The 22,479-nt window shown below is 38.3% G+C and overlaps 1 pseudogene; it reads right to left on the reverse strand.

Moving 5' to 3' along the window:
• Positions 1–17,542: 17,542 nt before the first annotated feature.
• On the reverse strand, positions 17,543–21,817 carry LOC116582337 (annotated as a pseudogene).
• Between the last annotated feature and the right edge of the window lie 662 nt (positions 21,818–22,479).

The following is a 22,479-nucleotide window of genomic DNA, read 5'->3' on the forward strand; positions in this document are numbered from 1 at the left end:
CTTCTGAAAGATCAGAGATCTTATCTGGCATATTCTCCACTTGCCTTTCTCCCTGCCACCTTTCTTAACCATTCGGCCCCAACTGTCATATCCATACTTAAATTTGCATTCCAAATGAAGATTAGTAATCAAGCATGGCCTGTAAATTGAACCCCACATTTCAGCGGCCAAGCCAAACAGGTTTTGGAACACTATAGAAGGAAGGTCACAGGATACTGAAAGCAAGGTGATCAAAGCTTTTTTCCAAGAAGAGATGGGAGAAATGAAGTGATACGTTTTAGCATCATCCCAAATTAATTTAGAATTTCTCACTTTATAGCCCAATCACTCAAGTATTAAAAAACCCTTCTATAAAAATTTGGTATGAAATGTTCCATTCAGCCCAGCAGTGAAATTTTTTTCTTGTATTTGAGAAAAAGTGAAAAGAAAAACAACAGATGTTGAATTATAGAAATAAGAATTTCAGATGGTTTATTTTCTTTGGAATTCATGTAACTTTAGGACAGACCCATTTATTTAAATTACATTTTACAGATGGGTTGTCTGTGAAGAGATTCCTCCTGGGAGTGGAAAAAAGTAAAAAGAAAAAAAAAGAAGAAGAAAAATCAGAGTTCTCTTCTGCAATGGCTCTTCATGTCTTTGGGCAAAATCCTCCTTATGAATAGATTGTTTTCTTTAGCCCACATTTCTACCAAAAATGGCAGGGCCTTGCCTCCATCCCGAATGTATACAGCCTGCCTCTCTAATACCCAGTAGAATCAAATCCTCTCTGCTCTTCTCAGTCAAGTTTCCTTCTAGGTATGTTCTTGTAACAAAATTTCTTTCCTTCCCTATCTTTTTTTAAAGATTTCTATTTACTTGAGAGAGAGAGAGAGAAAGTAGGGAGAGAGAGAAGCAGACCCCTGCTAAGCAGGGAGCCAGATGCAGGGCTCAATCTAAGGACCTGGAATCATGACCTGAGCTGAAGGCAGGTGCTTAACCAACTGAGCCACCCAGGGGCCCCTCCTTTCTCACTTTTTTTTAAAAAGAAGCTTTTGCACGATCTTGCTTTTAAGATGGAATTTGCTGGAGGCAATTGCATAAATTGTACAAGTCCCCAACCATAGTTCTTCATGATTGTTCCTTCGTACTTTCATTTTTCTTGTGTGTTCTGGTATTTTTATTTGTCTTCTTTGGCCTTTCTTGCTCTCTTGTTGTCCTCTGTCTCTCTGTCTCTCTCTCTTTAGGATTTATTTACTTATTTGAAAGAGAGTAAGAGAAAGCAGGGAGGAGGAGGAGAAGGAAAGAATCTCAAGCAGATTCTCCAAGAAGCCTGACTTGGGGCTCCATCCCATGGCCCTGAGATCAAGACCTGAGCCAAAACCAAGAGCCAGACACTCTTAACCGATGGAGCCACCCATGCATCCCCTCCTTTTAATTCCACTTTCCAATTCTCGCCAACACATTTCCATCTGTGGTCATTTGGCTTATGCGTGATATCTACTTCCACTTAATACCTGAGATTTTTAGATCCAACATCCAAAAGTCTGTTTTGGGCTTTTCTCACAATTTGAAAGGACTATGGAGCCCCTTTAAGGAATTTCTAGCCTCAGCAACAAAATTGTATTTTAACCTGTCTCTGTCTTTTAAAAAAAGATAAAATTGTATTTTAAATCTGTCTCTGTCTTTTCAAGCTCATTTATTCTCATAGATTTGCTTAATGTCATTACATAGTTTACCTTTAAGTTATATTTCTAACCAGCATTTATCTAAATTCCTTCCTTCTTTTTTCCCCTCCTTTAACTACAGTACATGTTTATTTCAAGATATTAAAACTGTTCATTAAAATACAGTAGACTGAATATACGAATGGACAATAGTCAGACCATATATAAAAATAGAATTCTGAGGGTGCCTGGGTGGCTCAGACGTTTAAACATCTGCCTGCGGCTCAGGTCATGATCCCAGGGTCCTGGGAAGGAGCCCTGTCCTGTCTTGGGTTCCCTGCTCAGTGGGGAGTCTGCTTCTCTCTCTCCCTCTGTCCCTCCCTACTGCTTGTGCTTGCCTTCTCTCACTCTCAAGTAAATAAATAAAATCTTTTAAAAAAAATAAAAATAGAACTCTGGGATGCCTGGGTGACCGTCAGTTAAGTAAGTGTCTGACTTTTTATTTCGGCTCAGATCATAATCTCAGCATCCTGGGATCAAGCCCCATGTTGGACTCTGCACTCAGCAGGGAGTCTGCTTGAGGATTCTCTCCCTCTTCCTCTGCCCCTCTCCTGCTTGCACTCTCTCCATCTCTCTCTAAAACAAATAAATAAATATTTTTAAAAATAGAACTCTGATCTATAATCTGCAGCTCCAGCTCAGGGAAACAACCCATTATTTACAGGAATCAGCCCAGGAAGTCAGCATGTTATCTAAAAGTCAGACCTCTGGGAAATCAGGCCACTGTCTGTAGCAACCAGTTCAGGAAGCCAAATAATAATTCCTATAACAGTTGACCCTAAATGGCCATGACTCCATGAATAACGGGCAGCTTCCCTAATCTTTGTCTCTGCTTCCAACTTAGGACCAATCAGAGAAAGCCAAATACATTTCCCCCCAACCAATCACATGTGATCCAGGCTTCCAGTTAGACTACTTTCGGCTTCCCCACGGCAACAACCTCCAATCAGGGTATCCTTGAAGCTGTCTCTTTTTTCTACTATAAAGCTTTCTCACACTTCGGCCTGACTTGGAGTCTCTGCCAAAGCCCACTTGATGATGGCAGCTGACTCCCTCACTATTGCAAGCCCTGAACAAACAGCATTCACTTGTCCTCATGGGGTTGGTCTTTATTTACTTCCTGAAAATTTTGCAAGGCCTCAAGGTCAACCAGAGTAGAGGGCTTCAGGTCTTCTCAGGTCTGTACTAGACATGGGTATAACCCTGCATATTTTTTTTTTTTAAAGATCCTGAGGACCCCAACTGCGATTTCACATCATGACCCCTGACTGTTTTCACCAAAGCCCTATGTTAAAGCATTCCCCAAAGTTCAGTAATGCCAAGGCTCTGTGACCAGGGCTTTTCCAGGGAGACACGAGACAGGTCAAATAGGGACCTTTCTCTGTGCATGGGGCTTTTGAAGGGACTCCAAATCAAGTCAGCCCCCTTAGTGGCTGTAAGACTGCTGCTTTTCACAGCAAATGCCAACTGCTTTTCTTCGGGGCTGCCATTGAGCTCTGAAAAAGTTGATTTCGACCATTTTTTCCCCCGGCTTAGTGCTGTAAAGATGGTCCAGAACTCTGCTCAGCATCTCCGTTTATTAGCAGCTGCTTTCTGGTTGGCTTTTCTCTTTCTTGTCCTATGCCACTCAGAAATTGTCAAATGTGTATGTGCTATGGTGAGTGCTGTGAGATGTGTAAGCCTGATGATTCACAGACCTGTACCCTTGGGGCAAATGATACATTGTATGTTAATTAAAAAAAACTAAAATAAAAAAAGTTATGACTGGTAATCCTACAATGCTCCCCCCCAAAATTGTTGACTGTCTGGAGAACAAAGGGAACTCAGAATGTCTGGCTTACTTTGTTGTGTTTTCTTTGCTTCCTTGACTTTGGTCTTGTAAACCCTGAGCTTTTTGAAAACTGGAAGCTCCCAATTTTTTGACTCTCCTCTGCTTCTCTGCTACATAATAACCACTGGCTTCAAGATGTTGGGTTAACATCAAAAAAGAGAAAGAAAACAAATTCTTTGGTATCTCCTTATAGAGGGACACTAGTCCCATCATGAGAGCTCCACCTTCATGAAGTCACGCAGACCCAATTACCTCCCAAAGACCCATCTCCAAAAACCATCCCACTGGAAGTGAGAAGCTTCAACAGAGAAATTTTGCAGGGACACAATTCAGGTTGTAGGCCCATATTTTCTGCCACCCCAGCCACCACGCATTCTGTCCCAAAGCTTTCTGTCACACTCTAGTCTGCATTTTCTAGAATTTTATATCATTTTATTCCTATAGTCTATAATTTTTAATGCATAATTTTTTTTCAATTCTGCATAATTATTTCTGAGATTCATCTGTGTTGTGGGTATCAATAGTTCATTCCCTTATATTACTGAGTAGTATTCCATCATGTGACTATACTATGGATTGTTGGTTGATTCACCAATTTATGAATATTTAGATTATTTCTAGTTTGGGTCTATTAAAAATAAAGTCACTATAAACATTTGTTTATATAAATTTTGGGGTGAACATATGCCTCTATTTTTCTTGGGCAAATACTTAAGAATAGAAAGACTGGGATCGTATGGTAGGTATAAGCCTAACTTAAAACAATTCTGTCACACCTTTTTCCAATGAGGTTGGATCATTTTTCATTCCTACCAGCAGTGTATGAAACTAGGTTTGGCCAATCATTTTAATTTTAGCATGTCAAATATATGGGCAGTAGTATTGCATTGTGGTCTTATTATGCATTCCTTAATGACTATTAATGTTGATCAACATTTCATCTGCTTAATTTCCACTCAAAAGGGGTTTTTTGGGGGGAGAGGGAGTGTCTGTAAAACGTTTTACCTATTTTTAAATTATTTTCTTATTATTGAGTTTTGAGAGGGCACAGTATATTCTAGCTAGAATTCCTGTGGCAAATATATGATTTGAAATACTGTATCTTAGTATGGGGCTTGTGTTTTCATTCTTACCAGTGTTTCATCAGGATAAGAGTTTTCGATTTTGATGAAGTAAAATTTAGCAATTCATTCTGTTATAGATGTGCCTTTGGTGTTGACCCTCCACCCCCCCTCCACCACAGGTAAAACTTGCCTCAATGCAGGCTCTCACATACACAAATTCTTCTATACTTTCTTCCAGAATTTGCACAGTTGTAAGATTTACATTAAGGTATATGATCAATATTGGATTAACTTTTGTATTTGCTTTGAGGTATGGATTGAACTTCCCTTTTTTAAACAAATGTATATCTAATTTCCAGCTCTATCTTTTTTTTAATTGAATTCCCTTTGCACCTGTGTCAAAGATTAATTTTCCATATATGTGTGGGTCTATTTCTGTACAATCAATTCTCTTTCATTGGCCCATTTGTCTCTATTTGTATCAACATTTGTATCATTGATTAATGTAACTTTAAAAGAAATCTTGAAATTAGGTAACATTGGTTCTCAAAATTTGTTCTTTTTCAAAGTTATTTTGACTATTCCAACTTCTTTGTACTTTCATATGAGTTATAGAATGTTACTTTCTGGAAAAAAGAGTGCAGGAATTTTGATTTGGATTACATTAAATCTGTAGATCAATTTGGGGAGAATTGATATTGAATACCCAGCTTGCCAGTCAATGAACAGATTATGTCTCTCCGTTTACTTAGGCTTTCCTTTATTTCCTTCAGCAAAGTTCTGTCATTTTTAGCATAAAGTTTTCTCAAGTCTTTTGTCAACTTTATCACTGAATATTTCATATTCTTGATGGTCTTTTAGACAGTTTTTCTTTCAATTTATGATTGTACATTGCTAGCATGTAGAAATGAAATCGGTTTTTATATGTTGATTTTATATCCCACAACCTTGGTAAACTCATTGTTTCTATCAGTTTTGTTGTAAATTCCATAACATTATCTACATAAATGATCATTATGAACATTATTTCTTGAAATATTTTTTCTGTGTCTCCAAAGAATGGGAAGGCTCTTGATGTTGTTGCTCAGCTGAGGCCATTTTCTTTGCTTTTGGTGCTTTTTTTCTTTTCTCTCTGTTTCATTTTGAGTTTTTTCTCTATCAGTATGTCTTCTAGTTTACTAATCTATACTTTGGCAATAGCTGATCTGTCATTAACCTATGCAGCATAGTTTTCATCCCATACAGTGCCATTTTCCTCTCTAGACATTTGATTTGGTTCTTCTTTAAAAAAAAAAAAAAACCAAAACAAAACAACAAACTCTTGCATATCGTAATTTTTGAACATATAGAACACAGTTGCAGTAACTTCTTTAATGTCTTTATCTGTTAATTCTAACATTTATGTCAGTTCTGAGGTGGTTTTAACTGATTACTCCCCTCAACATAACCCATACCTTTCTGCCCTTTTGCATGCCTGGTAATCTTTTTTTTTTTTTTTCAGATTTTATTTATTTATTTGAGAGAAAGAGAGAGAGAGAGAGACAGAGCATGAGTGTGGGGAAGGGGGAGAGGGAAAAGCAGACTTCCCCCTGAGCAGGGAGTCTGACTCAGGGCTCCACCCCAGGATCCGGGATCATGACCTGAGCCCAAGGTAGACACTTAACCGACTGAGCCACCCAGGTGCTCCACATGCCTGGTAATCTTTGATTAAAAGTCAGATATTGTGAATTTTACCTTGTCAGCTGCTGAATAATTTTTATTCCTATCAGTATCCTTAAGCTCTTTTTCTGGGGCACAGTGAATTTACTTGGAAACTGTTTTATCTTTTTGGGTCTTGCTGTTAGGCTTTTTGGGATGAGCCAGAGAATTGTTGGGTCCAGGGTGAATTATTCCATTACTAGACAAGATGTTTATGTATACTCCACCTAATGTCTCCTGAGTCATGATGTTTTCTTATCTTTTTGGTATGAGTAAACACTATTTCTTTCCCTGCGTGAGCACCGGGCATTGTTATCTCTAATCCTTTAGGACAGTCATTTTTCCAGTGTCAGTCAGTTTCCTCGCATGCATTAACTTCCTAGTTCTTGGCTAAATACTAGCATGGGGTCTCCTGAGGTGTCCTGAGTTTTCTTCCCACTCTGGTATCCTGCCCTGTCTAGCTGTTTCGGTCTCTCCACACCGTCAGAGTCCTGTTTCTGAATTTTTATATGGTGGTCCAGGGACCATAGCCTCTGTAAACACAGGGGAGCAGAACAAGATGATCCCTCTCAAGGGCGACAGGAAGACCACAATAACTTTCAGGGAAGTTCAACCATTGGCTGGTTGTTTAGCAGTACTGTGCAGGTTGGAATCAGGGCAGAATGTTCTAGGGTGACTGCACAAATTTGCCCCTTGATTGATATAAAATTGTTACAAAAATGGTTAATACTCTCTCTCCTTGATTTATAGTCAAACCAAACATGTGCCTTGAATCAGTGTGTCAGAGAGCATGTGAGTAAATTATCTTTGAATCAACCTATGAAAGAAAACACAATGTCTCTGACAAAGACATATTGTTCCCTGAACTGAATGCTGGCATTTCTCACTATGATTTTGATTACATATGGACTCATATTTATTTCTGTCCGGACTTTTCTCTGAAATCATGATGGAAGTTCAAGGGAGACCATTCAGCAGACAAAATGTTTTCCACACACCTTGTTCAAAGAGCATATTCAAATTATATAAAACTTGCGAATTGTTTTCTGCTTTGGAAGGTACATGCATGATTCAGGCGTAATAAATGAATCTGCTCAGTCACTCTCCATTGCCAGATAAGGAAGTACATAAAAATTACTCATGGGACCCAGAATGTAATCCAAATAATTGAAAGAGTATTATGAATGCCTGAGGGTAAATAAGATGGGTGCCTTAAGATATTGAATGGCTGCCATGTGAAAGAGTAAAAATATTCTGTTTGGCTTAGGAGGCACACAGTTCATATTAATGGTTCAAAATTTTCATGTGTTAAATTTGGTTTTGTTGAAGAATAAATTTTCTACCAAGACGATTCCATCTTGGAATAAGTTTCTTCACATAATAGTTATCATTTCTTTCACTCACAAATACTTTTATTTTTAAAGCATTTTGTGTGGTTTTAATTCTTAAAACAACCCAGTGAAGTAGGCAAGAGAATTGGTGTCAGTGGTATGAGTTACCTCATCTGGTAAGAACCGATTTTGTGCACCTCTTCTCAAATCAGTGTTCAGTGGGGTCATATGGATAGCTTGAAATTGGCCTTAGTAGGAGTATTAGCACCTTGCAAATCAACAAATGCTACAAATACTTACCTATCCCTATCCCCTAGCCAACTGTGAAATATTTACCAACACATTGTTGGATAAAGATGAATGAATCTGAGGCTTCTGTGCGTCAAGTGACTTCTCCAAAGTCTCTTAGCAAACAGGTGAGTAACTGAATCATCTCTACGTTAGGGCAGGGGTCGGAAAACTTCTGCCTGAGAGCTTATATCCTTGTTTATGTGGCCCTCAAACTAAGAATGGTTTTACCTTCTAAAAGGTTTAGAAAAGAAAAAGAGTATATGACAGAGGACATATACCCCAGGAAAGCTTGTCAAAGGCAAGCAGATTGAAATATTTATAATTTGACCCATTACAAAATTAAGCTTCTTAATCTAGAGCCTCAGCTCTATCATGCCCTATGGTGAAGACTGCTACTTGTCCATCAAATTTCGTCCTCCATATCTTCTATAGTAATTGAACTGTAGCCCGACACACTATTGCCTAGCTAAGCTATATTACCCAGCACCCCTTGTGTTGAGGTGTAGATAAATGATATACACTCTCCAAAGGACGAGCATGGTAGTGAGCTGTGCAATTTGAGTCATTTTGTACAAATGAAGATTGCTCTGGGATCTCTATTCTTTTTTCCTTTCTGCTGACTGGAAAGTTTGAAGGTTGGAGTAATGACGTTAAAAGCTATTTACTGAGGGTTGCAGAACTCCCTACTAATCTGGGATCGTAGGATCAATTTGTGAAGCAGAGTCCATTTACCAATCCAGGAAATTTTTATATATATACTTTTTAATTTATTTTTATTTTTTATTTTTAGAGAGAAAGGGATAGAGCTCGTGCACATGAGTAGGGGTGGGGAAAGGCAGAGGGAGAGAGAGAATCTTAAGCAAGCCCCATGCCCCTGACACGGGGCTCAATTTCACAACCCTGAGATCATGACTTGAGCCAAAATCAAAAGTCAGATGCTTAACCTACTGAACCAACCAGGCACCCCCCAACTGACCCAAGATTTTTTTATGTGAAGAGGAAATTAATTTCTATCTTTTGTTAACCATTGAATTATTTTGGTCTCTTTGTTACAGTGATTTAGCTTTTATCCTATGATACTTCCCTCTTCCCTGCCCAAGGCTCTTGGCTGTGGTACATCCTGCAGACTCTTCCCTGTGTCCCCAAATCTCTCTTCAATTACTGTTTAAGCTCAATCACTTTGGCTTATGGACTAGCAAATGGTGAAGCTAAATATTTGAAACCAAGTGTTGTGATTTCATTATGACATAAAATAAGGGCCTCTGTATTATGTGTGTGCTGGAACTTAAATAAAAAACTCAATATTTGCCCTAAGAGGAAAATATGGACAATAATTTCAGCTAGCCTTGCAAAGGTGCTCTCTTCATTTCTATGCCAGTGAGCAGAAAGTTCATGTTCATGCATTTTTGTTCTTTACTGCCATAGAGGGCTTTCTCTGAGAAAACAGGTAACTAAACTAGTGCCTGTGAGTTATCTTAAAAGAGAAACCAATTTCAATGTTTCTTTTCTCCACATCCTCGCCAGCTTTTGTTAGCTCTTGTTTTTTTGGTAATAGCCATTCTAATAAGCATGAGGTAATGTCTCATTGTTGTTTTGATCTGCATTTTCCTGATGATGAGTGATGTTGAGCACTTTTTCATGGACCATTTGGTCATCTATATGTCTTTGCTGGAAAAATTTCTCTCCAGCTCTTTGGCCTTTTTTAAACTGGGTCATTTGGTTTTTTGCTATTGAGTTGTATGAGTTTCTTATATATTTTGGATGTTGCCCCCTTATTGAATATGTGGCTTACAAATATTTTCTTCCGTTACATAAGTTGCCTTGTATGCTGTTGGTGAAAATATTAACTGGTACAGCCACTGTAGGAAACTAGGTGGAGGTTCCCCAAGAATGGAAAAAAAGAACTCTATGATCCAGCAAACCCACTTCTAGGTATATGTTCAAAGGAAATGAAGCCATTATCTCAAAGAGATATCTGGATTCCCAGTGTCCATTATTCGTAATAGCCAAGGTATGGAAACAACCTGTGTCTGCCAATAGAAAAATGGGTTAAGAAAATGTAACACACACACACACACACAAAATACAGGGTTATTCAGCCTTTAAAAGAAAATTAATCCTGTCATTTGCAACAACATGGATGAACTTGGAGGGCATTATGCTAAGTGAAATAAGCCAAACAGAGAAAGCAAATACTTATAGGTGGAATCTTAAAAAAATAAATAAAAAGCAAACAAACAAACAAACAAAAAGCTGAATGCAGTGAAACAGAGAACAAAAAAATGATTGCCAGGGGCAGGGGAAATAGGATGACCTTGGTAAAATGATACAAACTTTCAGTTATAAGATGAATAAGGTCTGAGGATCTAATGTGTAACATCGTCACTACCGTTGGTAATACTATATAGTGTGAGTGTAATTGCTAAGAGATTAGAACTTAAACCTACTCACCATCCTCCAAAAATGCGAAGCAATGGTTGTATTAATTAACTCAGTGGGGGGGGGGATTGTTTCACAATGCATACTTACATCAAATCATCAAGGTTTCACACTTTAAGTATCTTACAATTTTATTTGTCAATTCTACTTCAATAAAAGCTGAGGAGGGGGGAGAGAAATCAATTCAGTAGGCACTTCTATTTGCTCATCTAATGATGAATATAGAAAGAATTTTTGGTCTCAAATGAAATCTTCAAATGTCTTAAAATAGCTCACCATTCCAATCCTGCTCTCTGAGACCAATCTGTAAATTACATTACACCAACCTGTAATAGATAAAATGTATTTAAAGTAAAGTCAGGCCTGTTTGGATAAATGGAAGACGACTTTTTGAAATGAGAAATGCAATTTTGACTTAATTTGTTGAGACACTAAATCAATAGATTGTGCAAGTCGAAAGAGCACTTAGGCCAAACTTATGAATTCAAATCTTCTAATATTTCCAAGCCCTGTTCTGTATCTTCTCTCTGGTTCTTGAAAATTGCCTTTGCTTTGCTCCCTAGTATCTAGTGGGGCAGAGCTTGTCTCTCCTTTGTGTTGTGTTTAGTCATTTAATAGCACAGAGGACAGAATCAATCACTGTCTCTGTCATTCTGTCTGTCTGTCTCTCTCTCTTACACACACACACTTTTTCAAGGAGGTTGGGTTGATCATAAGGCATTGGAAAGCCTTTTACATCTTATCTAAATATATTCCTCCTGCATAATGGTTTTGAAAGAGGTCATAGAGATGATGTGAGTGCCTGTCGACCCTAATGCTGGGCCAGGGGAACTGGTGGTACATCGCCTCCTTCTCTGTCCTTGGAATGTACATTCTACCAACCATTCCACACCAGGAGCTGTTTTAAGGATGCAGCCTTGAGAGATTTTTGTGATGTTGAGACACTCTGGACTGTATATAGGACTGAACCCAGCTTAGATATATATTATTAAGATATTATTATATAGAGATATAAACTTTTAAGATTCTGGTGGGTGGATGTGGCGATCTACTCATGTTGTGGCCACCCAAGATAAGACCCCATCTGTAAGTTCCTTTGTATATTGAATGTGTCACCTACCACTCCAAAGTATCCTCTTTTTTCTGTCTCTCTTTACCCTCCACAGTACATGCCCGTGTCTAAGGTTGTGAACCAACAAGTGGTTACTTAGAGGTACAATTTCTGTGGTCTGCTGGAAAATTACCTTATTTAAACCTGGACCATGGCTATTATCAATAGATTAGATAAGGGTACAAGATCAACTCTATGGGATTGGTCATCCCAGTTAGCTGCTATCAGATAAAGGTTCTCCAAAGAGTTGATCATGCTTGCTTTGAACCAAGACCACTAAGAAAATCAGGGATAAAAATACTTATTTGTCCCTTTATTCATTCAAAAATGTTTATCCAAGAGGTGCCTGGGTGGCTCAGTTGGTTAAGTGTCTGCCTTCAGCTCAGGTTGTGATCCCGGGGTCCTGAGATTGAGCCCCATGTTGGACTCCCTGCTCAGCAGGGAGTCTACTTCTCCCTCTGCCTTTCCTCCCTGCTCATGCTTTCTCTCTCTTTCTCTGTCTCTCTCTCTCTCACACACACACAAATACACACACACACACACACACACACAAATAAATAAATAAAATCTTCAAAAAAACAAATAAATAAACAAACAAAATTTATCCAGGGCTTAATCAATGATACAGATTGAGATAGTACTGGGAAAACAGCAGTGAAAAAAAACAGACATGGTTTCTACCCTCATAAGAACTTACTGTGGAAAAAAACATTGAGCAAATAACAACATGTGAGTTGAATGTTATGAAAAGGAAAGCAAAGGAGCAGGGGGATACATAGCAGAGTTTCCTCCTTTCTCCAGGTAATGTTGCTAAAAATGAATGAAAATATTCCTGGGAGAGCTGACTACTACCCAGTCATAAATGATTCAATCTTTGAATCACTAGAATCAGCTGCATTTTCTCATGAGAGTAGGGATCAGGACAGAACGAACACAATATCTTGGGATCAAGGACAACTGGAAATGAGGAAAATATTATATATGCTAACTTTTTTTTGGTAACTGGGGATTGTGGTGACCAGCTCAAATGCCAACAGTGAAGGGATAGATAAAATAGGAGTGAAGGCAGCTGGCCAAATGGAAGATGATATAGTGTGGAGGGTTCTAGTATGTATGGTCAATATTTCCTGGTCTTTCAGCTGTAAGAAAAGTCAGAAGTCTGGACTGCAATGTAAAATTTCCCAATTTTAAAATGTTGGCAGCTAATTTATTGCATATTTAACCATTTTTAAAATTATGTATGAAGCAAAATGTATCTCTAGCCAAGATGTGGCCAGGGGTCATGACTTTGCAATTTCTCTTCTATATGAGCAGTAAAAAGATTTGTGAAATGAAAAAGTTAAGAAAGGGAAATGAAGGGACAGTTTTGAAGAGAGGGGAAGGGAAGAAAAATGATGAGTTAGCAATGGTTTAAGATGCTTCCAAGGTCACTGAGGAAAATATTAACTGAACAGGGTTTTTGTTTGTTTGTTTGTTCTTTGTTTTTGTTTTTGTTTTGTTTTGTTTTGGCTTTGAGCCAAGAGCACCCAGGACATGGAGTTTTGCTAAAGAGGTGCTAAATGAAATATTTCTTTTCAGAGTATCTACTATTCTTATTTGTGTGTTTATAATTTCATTGCTTCTATGCATCCTATAAAATTTTATTATATAGTATGATTCTGTGTGTAGACGTGTTAGGAACACGTGTTAAGACCACGATACGCATTATGGGTGTTACAGACTAAACTGTAAGAAAATAAATGTCTGTAATAAGCTATCCAGTCTGTGTTATTTTGTTATGGTGGCCCTAGCAGACTAAAACAATGGCAATACACGGTTTATGGTGGTGATCAGATCTGACATCCACCTGAATCACTAATAAGAATGTCAGAGAATGTGAGGATGTTTGAGAAATGGAGCACATTTGGCTGCCAAGTTCATACCACAAAAGATTTTGTTGAGAGTTCTATGGAAACTGCCATCTCTGCAAAAGCTATTCCCTCAGTGGAAGGAGCTTCCTCGGTGAGACCACAGCCGACCCTCAGGGATGCACTGGAACCTGCCAGCTAGGTAAGGCAATTCATCAGAAAGAAGAACTGGCAATGGAACAGAAGAGCAAGACAAGGTAGGGTCCTCGAAACTTCTTTGTTTACCATTATATCTCAATCCCACAAACTTCCTAGTATATTAGCCTCTGTTTCACTTCTGCTTTCCCAATGGCCAACTCAAATGCAGAATTATATAGAGAGGAGGATTCTTGAAAACATAGCTCCCAGTGCTAATTGGAAAGAATGGTGCCTTGTGGATAACACACTTCCACGTGCAGTACATATCATTAACAAGATATTTACTTTTAACTTATAAACAGTAACAGCCTATATGCACTTGTCTGAAATCAACCATGATTATGAGTGCTGCCAGACTTACTTTCTTTTTTATTCATGTAGAATATGCCATAATTTATCCATTCTCCTGCCGATGTACATTTGGGCTTTCTTGTCTCTGGCTTCTGCAAAGAATGGTTAAACAAAGGATGCAGTCCATGTCTTCCGACACTCATGTGCAAGAAGTTTTTTATGGCATATGCATGAAAGTGGAGTTCCTAGGTATGCACATTTTTAAATTTTCCAGATAATGCCAAATTATTTTCCAAAGTGGTTTTTGAATTCCAACAGTAGTAGATAAGGGTTCCCATTACTTCATATCTTGGAAGACACTTGAAATAGGCAGGCTTTTTGTTTTTGTGGCTGGAAGGTATAAAACTGTATTTTGTGTGCCTTTAGTTGTAAATTCATTGATCACTAATGAAAATTAGCATACACTGCTATAATTTTTGAGCTTTGTTTTATGTGAAATTCTATTCATGGAGTTAGCCCATTTTTTTGTGTTGGGTCATTTGTGGTTTTCTATATTGAGTCATAGGGGTTATTTATTATGTCTATCAGGACTTTGGCAGTTAAATGTGTTGTAAATATCTTCATTTAATTTTTGACTTGTCTTTAAATATGTAGTGCTTTCAATGAACAGAATATCTTAATTTTAACATAATCAAACACATCTCTCTTTTCCTTTATGGAATTTGAGTCTTGTAGATTTATTTTTTAATCAATTAATTAATTACTTTTAAAATTATCATTAAGGAATACACTTTATTTAAATCCATTCTTACATAAGATCATAAAAATATTCTTCCATATATTCTTCTAAGAAAGTTTTGATTTTCACATTTAAGTATTTAACCTACTGTGAATTGATTGTTGTGTGTGGCATGTGGTTTTTGTATCTCAATTGGTGGATGAATATTTCTCTCAGCACTATTTCATCACTTACCGAATGGTCATTCCCTTTCTACTTACTTGCAATGGCACTTTTGTCACCTATCGATCTATCATCCAATTATCATCTATCTTCTTCCTCCCTCCCTCCCTCCTCACTTCTTTTTTTCCTCCCTCCCTTCCCTTCTTTTTTCCTTCTTCCCTTCGTTCCTTCCTTCCTTCCTTCCCATTGTGATCCACTAATCAATTTATGTAGCCTGATCCAGCACCATTTTGTTTGTTTCTGTATCTTCCATAAAATTTTGATATAAAGCAGAAATGTTTTCATTTTCCTTCTTCAGTAGAGTCTTTACACCAATATCATGTTCTCAAATTCAAAGAAAAACGCTGTCATTATTTTGATTGGAGTGTTTTGAATCTATGGACGAATATTGGAAGTGACATTTTGTATTGGTTTTCCTATACAAGAACAGAATTAATTTTAGCATTTATTTGTGTCATCTTTAGTTATTTTCAATAAAGTTTTATAACTGTGACCATAATGTTCTTAGATATCTTTTAATATTTCAACTATAGGTGCCATATATTATTACTTTTTTAAACATCTTTATTGAAGTATAATTCAAATACTATACAATTCAATCATATAAAGTGTATAGTTTGGGGCACCTGGCAGGCTTAGTCAGTAGGGCATGCATTTCTTGATCTTGGGCTTGTAAGTTCCAGCCCCACATTGGGTGTAGAGATTATTTAAAAATAGAATCTTTTAAGAAGTGTACAATTCAATGTTTTTTACTATAAGCACAGAGTTGCATCACCATTGTCACCATCAATTTTAGAACACTTTAATTTATACAGCAAAGAAATCCCATATCTGTTAGTCACCACCTTCTAACCCCCTCTGTCTCTCTTCCAGGCCCGAGCAAGGACAAATGTACTTTCTATCTCCTTGGATTTGCTTCCTCTGGACATTTCATGTAAATGGAATTTACATGTGGGCTTTTGAGTCTGGCTCTTTTCACTAGCAAAAATGTCTCTATGAGTCTATGCCTTCAGTTGCTTTGAACATCTTCCTAGAGGGGGACTCACTATATCATGAGGTAATTCTATGTTTCTATTTTTTTTGAAGGGTCACCATGCTGTTTTCCATAATGACTGCACTAATTTACATTTCAACAAACAATTACAAGTTTTCTCATTTCTCCACATTCTTGTCAACATGTTATTATTATTTCTTTAATAACAGCCATCCTTGATGTCTAGTTTAATGTGTTAATTTGTCTAGGCCTCAGTACCCAGATACCAAACATTATTCTTTATGTTTCTTTGGAGGTATTTTTTAGATGATATTAAAATTTAAACTAGTAGATGTTGAATAAATTAGATCACCCATCATGATACAGTTGGGCCTCATCTAATCACTGGAAGATCTTAATAGAAACAGACTGATCTCTTCCCAAGAAGAGTGAATTCTGCAGCAGAATGTCTTTGGATTCCAACCACAACATCAACTCTTCCCTGGATCCCCATTCTACTGGCCCACCTTGAAGTCTGTGAACTTGCCAGTCTCTACAATCTTGTGAGCCAGTTCCTTAACATCAATCACCCAATCACTCCTATACATCCTATAGGTCCGGTTTCCTTAGAGAACTCTGACAGATACATCATACTAACTGGTAGGCAATGGGTTTCATTTGCATTTCCCTAATTTGTGATATTATTCCACTTTATTGGGGTACAATTTACATGAAATAAAATATAGACATTTTATGTGTATAGTTTCAGATGAGTTTTGACAAATGTATAAGTCTGTATAACCACTATGACACTCAATATGGAAAACACTTCCATCACTCCAACAGTTTTGTCTTAAATATTTTCAGTCAATTCCCCCAACAATCCTAGCCCTAGACAAATACGGATATGCTTTCTGTCACTATAGATTCAATTCGCTTCTTCTAAAATTTCATATAAAGTGAATCATACTGTATATATGCTTTATGTATAGCTACTTTTGTACAGCATAATATTTCTGAGATACAACCATTTAATTAAATGTATCAGTAATTTCTTTCTTTTTATCACTTAGTACTATTCTATTGGACAAATACACTTCAATTTGTTTACACACTCACAATTTGGTGAGAAATGTTTGGATTTTTTCCCCAATTTTTGACAATTATAAATAAAGCTGCTTGGAAATTATATCACAGTATAGTTATGGCAAACAGACCAGGAGCAAAATAGCAGACAAGAAATTTCTAACTCCTCATTCCACCATGCAAATATCAAAACACCAACAGAAAATGACTACACATATATTTTGTGAGAAGACAGAGATTCTTTAAACTTATGGATATACCTAGGATTGAAATTGTGGGATTATATGGAAAACATATGTTTTACTTGATAAGAAATAGCTAAAATGATATCCAAACTGGTAGTACTATTTTATTTATTTTATTTTTTGTTATTTTTTAAGCAGAATGTGTTTTATGGGCAACCAACAAGCAGGTTAATGAACCATAGAACTTTCTTTACTTCAAACTAACATTCAAGAAAGATGAATCCAAAATGCATCCTCCTATACTGACCAAAAGAGCTTAGTACAAATGAAGTCAGTGGTGTACCCTGTTAGCATGCTGTGCTGTATGTCAAAAAAACAAGCCCTCCCCTGCCCCAAGCCCTGGTCCCTTGGCAAACACAGATAAAGAATCATGCGCTGCGCCATGATGAAACTGTTAGGTAAGAACTTTGGTTCATGCCATACACTGCCATGGAGGTGGCACTGAACACCCATAGTCCCCACACCCAAACTTAGTCAACGGTGGTCAGCCGGTGATGCGGGCTATGCTCCTTCCACAACATCAGATGAATCCTGTGGTCAAGCGCACTGGTAGCAAAGCCCAAGCCCGTGTCATGGTGCCCATACAGTCCATTGACCCAGGACGCTTTGTCCACCAGGAAGCTCAAGCCTCTCCTTGTCTTCCTGTATTCTGGCAGAGGCCAGTGGCTAATCAGGTTCTCTGTCTGCAAGTCTATGATATGCAGGGAACAGTTGTCAAACAATGGGAAAAATATATCTCCAAAGCCACGCAAGGCCATGTTTGCTATCTCAGGAGTCCGCTGACCCTGAGAATATCACAACCGACTAAGTCCTGCACTGCCAAACTACAATGTATGTACCATCATACTGAAGTCTTGGAGGTAGGCAGATGCTTCTAGTCTCAGTGACAAACAACATCTTTAAGCACTTGCAGTTGATTTCTCTCCCAGCTGGCCAAATCTTGATCTCATAGTTGTCCACACTTCAGAGTATGTAGTCTCCAGGGCTGTGCAAAAGAGATCTGACTTGACACTCTTGCAGAATCACTTTGGTGACCCATTCCATGCATCGGTGCATGTGTTCAGGCTCATCCCAGCAGATTAAGTCCGTATTTTCCCAGTGAACTCTTCAGAGTCACTCACCAAGATACTCAGTTCATCTTTGTACTCAACGCTTAACACTGCCCCCTGGCGACCCCGGAAGTTCTGGGTCCTGGCTTCCAGAGCTCCATTCCCAACAGGCCACAGTGTTCTCAAAGGAGCCCATCCCAAGCTCCTGTTCATCACACTTCACTGCTGCCCAACTGTGGATCTGGATTCCATAAATGCACTGGCCTGTGCTCACTTCCCGCAGCTTTGCCGACAAGTCGTCTGACCCTGTGCAGAGAAAGCTGTTTTTGTGGTCAAGCATACCCTCTGGCAGTGTGTCCCATTAATGATGAGGGCTCAAAGGCTTCAAGGTTCCAGTTGCTTCATTCTCAAATAAGCTTTCAAACAAACCTTCTTCCAGGGCAAGGCATCCTGAACAGAATCATTATGTGCCAACCCGAATTTTTACGTGCAGACTGAGGACTGAGCCATTTTAACAAATAAAAACTGAGCTCCAGGGGAAGAAGTTTGAGGAAATATCCCAAGTAATTGGAGAGATAGATGCCTGGGCTGGACTGCCCCACTCAGACTAATCCGGTGATCCAGAATTTTATTTTTTTTAAGATTTTTAAAAATCTATTTAACATAGAGAGAGATCACAAGTAGGCAGAGAGGCAGGCAGAGAGGAGGGGGGAGGCAGCCTCCCTGCTGAGCAGAGAGCCTGATGCGGGGCTCAATCCCAGGACCCTGGGACCATGACCTGAGCCAAAGATAAAGGCTTAACCCACTGAGACACCCAGGCGCTCCCAAAGTTTCACTTTTTTTTTTTTTTGGCCAGTTCCTCCGAGAAAGAAATGTAACAGAAATGTTACCAAGCCACGCCTCTACTTCCCTTCTCTCCACAAAGTTATGGAAAAATTGACCTGAGCAAGCCCCCCAGGGGCCGGGAACCTGATGCCAGGCTAACACCAAATAGGTCCGTTGGGCAGCCTCCCACCTGCAGGGAGAGAAAGACAAAGGCCCTGACCTCTGTAGAGCATTTTAAACTTCCACCAGCAACACTTGCTCGGAATACGTAATTTGGGGCCACTAAAATGTTAATCCTTCTGTGGCTGTGTATTCATTTTTCATTGTGGTTTTAATTTGCATGTTCCCGAGGAGTAGCTGATGTTGATTGTGTCCTTACTACTATATGTTTATATTAACTATTTTTATATTTTTAAAGATATCTTTATATATTTATTATATTTTACTATCTATGTAATTTTTTAATTGTTCAACTATTTTGCCCATTGTATTTGTGAGTCGTCTTTTCTTTTTTAGTGAGTTGTCTTCTTAATAAAGAATTGTAAGTGTTCTTTCTATATTTTGGTTAAAATGTTCTACTTAAGATATATGTATTCAAATGTATTTTCTTATTCAGTGGCGTGCCATTTCACTGTTTTTAAAAAGATTTTTAAATTTATTTATTATAGAGAGAGAGCACAAGCAGGTAGAGCAGCAGGCAGAGGAAGTAGGAGAAGTAGGCTCTCCACTGAGCAGAGAGCCAGACATGGGGCTCAATCCCAGGACCCTGGGATCATGACTGAGCAGAAGGCAGACACTTAACCGACTGAGCCACCCAGGTGCCCCTGCCTTCATCACTTTCTTAATGGCACTTTTTAAAAGATATAAAAGTATGATTTTGAAGAAGTCAAATTTGTTAACTTTTTTCTTTTATAGTTTGTGCTTTTTGTGACCAATTTTTTGCTCATGCCAAGAAAATCTGTTTATTTCACTAAGGCTAGATAAAAATTTATCCCAAAATTGTTTGCTCACATATTCTGTGGGACAGGAATGAACACCTGGCTTAATAGAGATTTCTTGTCTTTACTTCATGATACTGGGCCCCGGGTTGGCAGACCCAAAACCTGAGTATTATAATCTGAAGACACTAATGTATAAAATTATGCAGACTGTCCACTGAGACCTTAGTTTAGATTTTCCATTGGTAAGCCTACATATGGCATCTCCATGTGACCCGAAGTTCCTCAGAACTTGGTGTCTGGGTTTCAAGGGCAACTATCTCAAGATAAAAGAAGAACAGATCTAAACTATATCCTTTTTATGACCTACCCGGAAATTATATAACACTATTTCTACTACACTGTGTTGGTCAGAGAAGTTACAATTCTCTACCCAGAATCAACAGAGAGAGGACAGAAATCTCAGCTCTCAGAGGGAGGAGATGTTACTCACATTGTCACATATATGTGGCATATATCTGTCATGGATCTACCATCTACCACGGTTTCTCCTCTGGCCCGAAAAATTCACATTCTTCTTACATACAAAATTCACATGTGTCTCTTCCAAAACCCCCAGACTCTCATCCCATTAAGTGACAGGTTCAATCTCAAGACCCAGGACCTCACCGAGATCTGTGCTCTGTTGGGTGAGGCTGCTCAGCTGTCGGATCTCATGTCCATGTAGTCAAGTACAGCTCTTCTTGATTTGAAAATCCTGTGAACTGAAGAGATGCTGTCACTCACACCCACATGCACACATACACACACCAACATGAAATGTTTGACAAGCATAGATACTCCTCTGCAAAGGGAGACAAGCACGAGACATGTTGGAGTCAAAGGTCCACAGCAATTCAGTGATCCAGTTCGCTGCATGTTGCTAGTTCCTTGGTGAGGGCTCAGTCCTATGGCCTGGGAATGACTCATCAAAGCTTTTGATTCCATGATTTTATTCATCTTTCCTTCTCAATACAAAGTGGGATGTGTTTATAGCTGACTTTTCTTTTCTTTTCTTTTCTTTTTTTTTTACCATGCATCCTACTCATAAAAAGTTGGGGCTACAAGGGCACCTGGGTGGCACAGTCAGTTAAGTGTCTGCCTTTGGCTCAGGTCATGATCCCAGGGTTCTGGGATCGAGCCCCATGTCAGGCTCTATGCTTGGTGGGGAGCCTGCTTCTCCCTCTCCCTCTGCCTGCTGCTCTGCCTGCTTATGCTCTCTCTCTCTGTCAAATAATTAATAAAATCTTTTTTTTTAAAGTTGAGGTTACAAAAATCTCTTTAATTTCATAGTTCAAGCCATTTTAAGTCTTTCAAAAACATAGTGATTTTCTTATGAATCAAAACATAATCTTCTCCACTAACAAAAGCCACACTCATAAATCTCTTTGAGTTTAGCCCTGGTTTATTTGGGCACCCCATACAACTTCTGAGGAATACTGAATGCTCTTCAGATCTCGCAAATCCTATTGTTAAATTGAGAAGATCTGTGAGACAAGTTCGAAAAGATCTTTAAGGGAGCTTTTGTTCAACTAAATGATTCTTGGAGCTACCATATTAGATTTTTCTCTAGTCTTACAAAGGATCTTATAATCTTACTATGCATTTTCTCTTTTCTCTAAAACCGTTCTTTAAATCTAGAATCTTGGAAAGCCTGTAAGTTACAGTTTTTGAACCTTTCTTTGTATTTAACAGTTTTCCCTTTGAGTTATTTCTCTAACATTTTTCTATAAGCAACAAGAAGATGTTAGATGGCCTCTTTGATACCCTGCTTCAAATCTCCTTAGTTGCATCATTCAATTTACCATATATAGTTTCTCTTTTCCAGATACCTGTTGGTGACATTGTGTTTAAACTTACTGCCACTGCAGAACAAGATTTTCCTTTCCTCCATGTTCCAATAACAAGTTCCTCACTTTCCTTTAAGCCTTAAATGACACATTTTATGACGGCCTTCATGCTTCTTCTGATAACCTTAAGGCTTTTCCAACTTTGGCCTAACATCTGGGTCTCAAAACACTGCCATGTTCTGTTTCCCTTTTATGGAGATTTTTATGTAACAGATATCTTCAGTTAGTATGGCTGTGTGACAAATTAACCCTACACTTATGATGTAAAGCAGCCATTGATTGTGTCTCATGGATTTCACAGGTCAGGAATTCAAACAGGGGAAAAGTGGGGATTTTTTTTTTTCTCTGCTCCATGGTGTCTGGGGCCTCAGCTGGAAAACAACATTGCTGTATGTGGAATTTTTTGCACCCTGCTCCAAATAATCTTAGCCCCTCCTACTACCCTTGTGGTATTTCTTCAATATGGAGTCAAGAGGGGTGTTTGTGTTGGGAGAAGCCTCAGGTTAAAACACCATGGATTTTCACTGTTCTTGCTAAGATTCAGTACATTTTCTCAAATGCTTCTTACATTGTTTAATATCTGTGACAAATTTCCATAGTCTTTAAATGGTAGCTGTCTTTCAAAAAATAATTTTGTCAATTTTTAGTGCTGCTTTTCCAGGATAGGAATTACCAAGATCATCATTCAGCCATATTGGAAGTGTCC

This window comes from Mustela erminea, chromosome X (genome assembly GCF_009829155.1).
Source record: "Mustela erminea isolate mMusErm1 chromosome X, mMusErm1.Pri, whole genome shotgun sequence".
Classification (NCBI taxonomy): domain Eukaryota; kingdom Metazoa; phylum Chordata; class Mammalia; order Carnivora; family Mustelidae; genus Mustela; species Mustela erminea.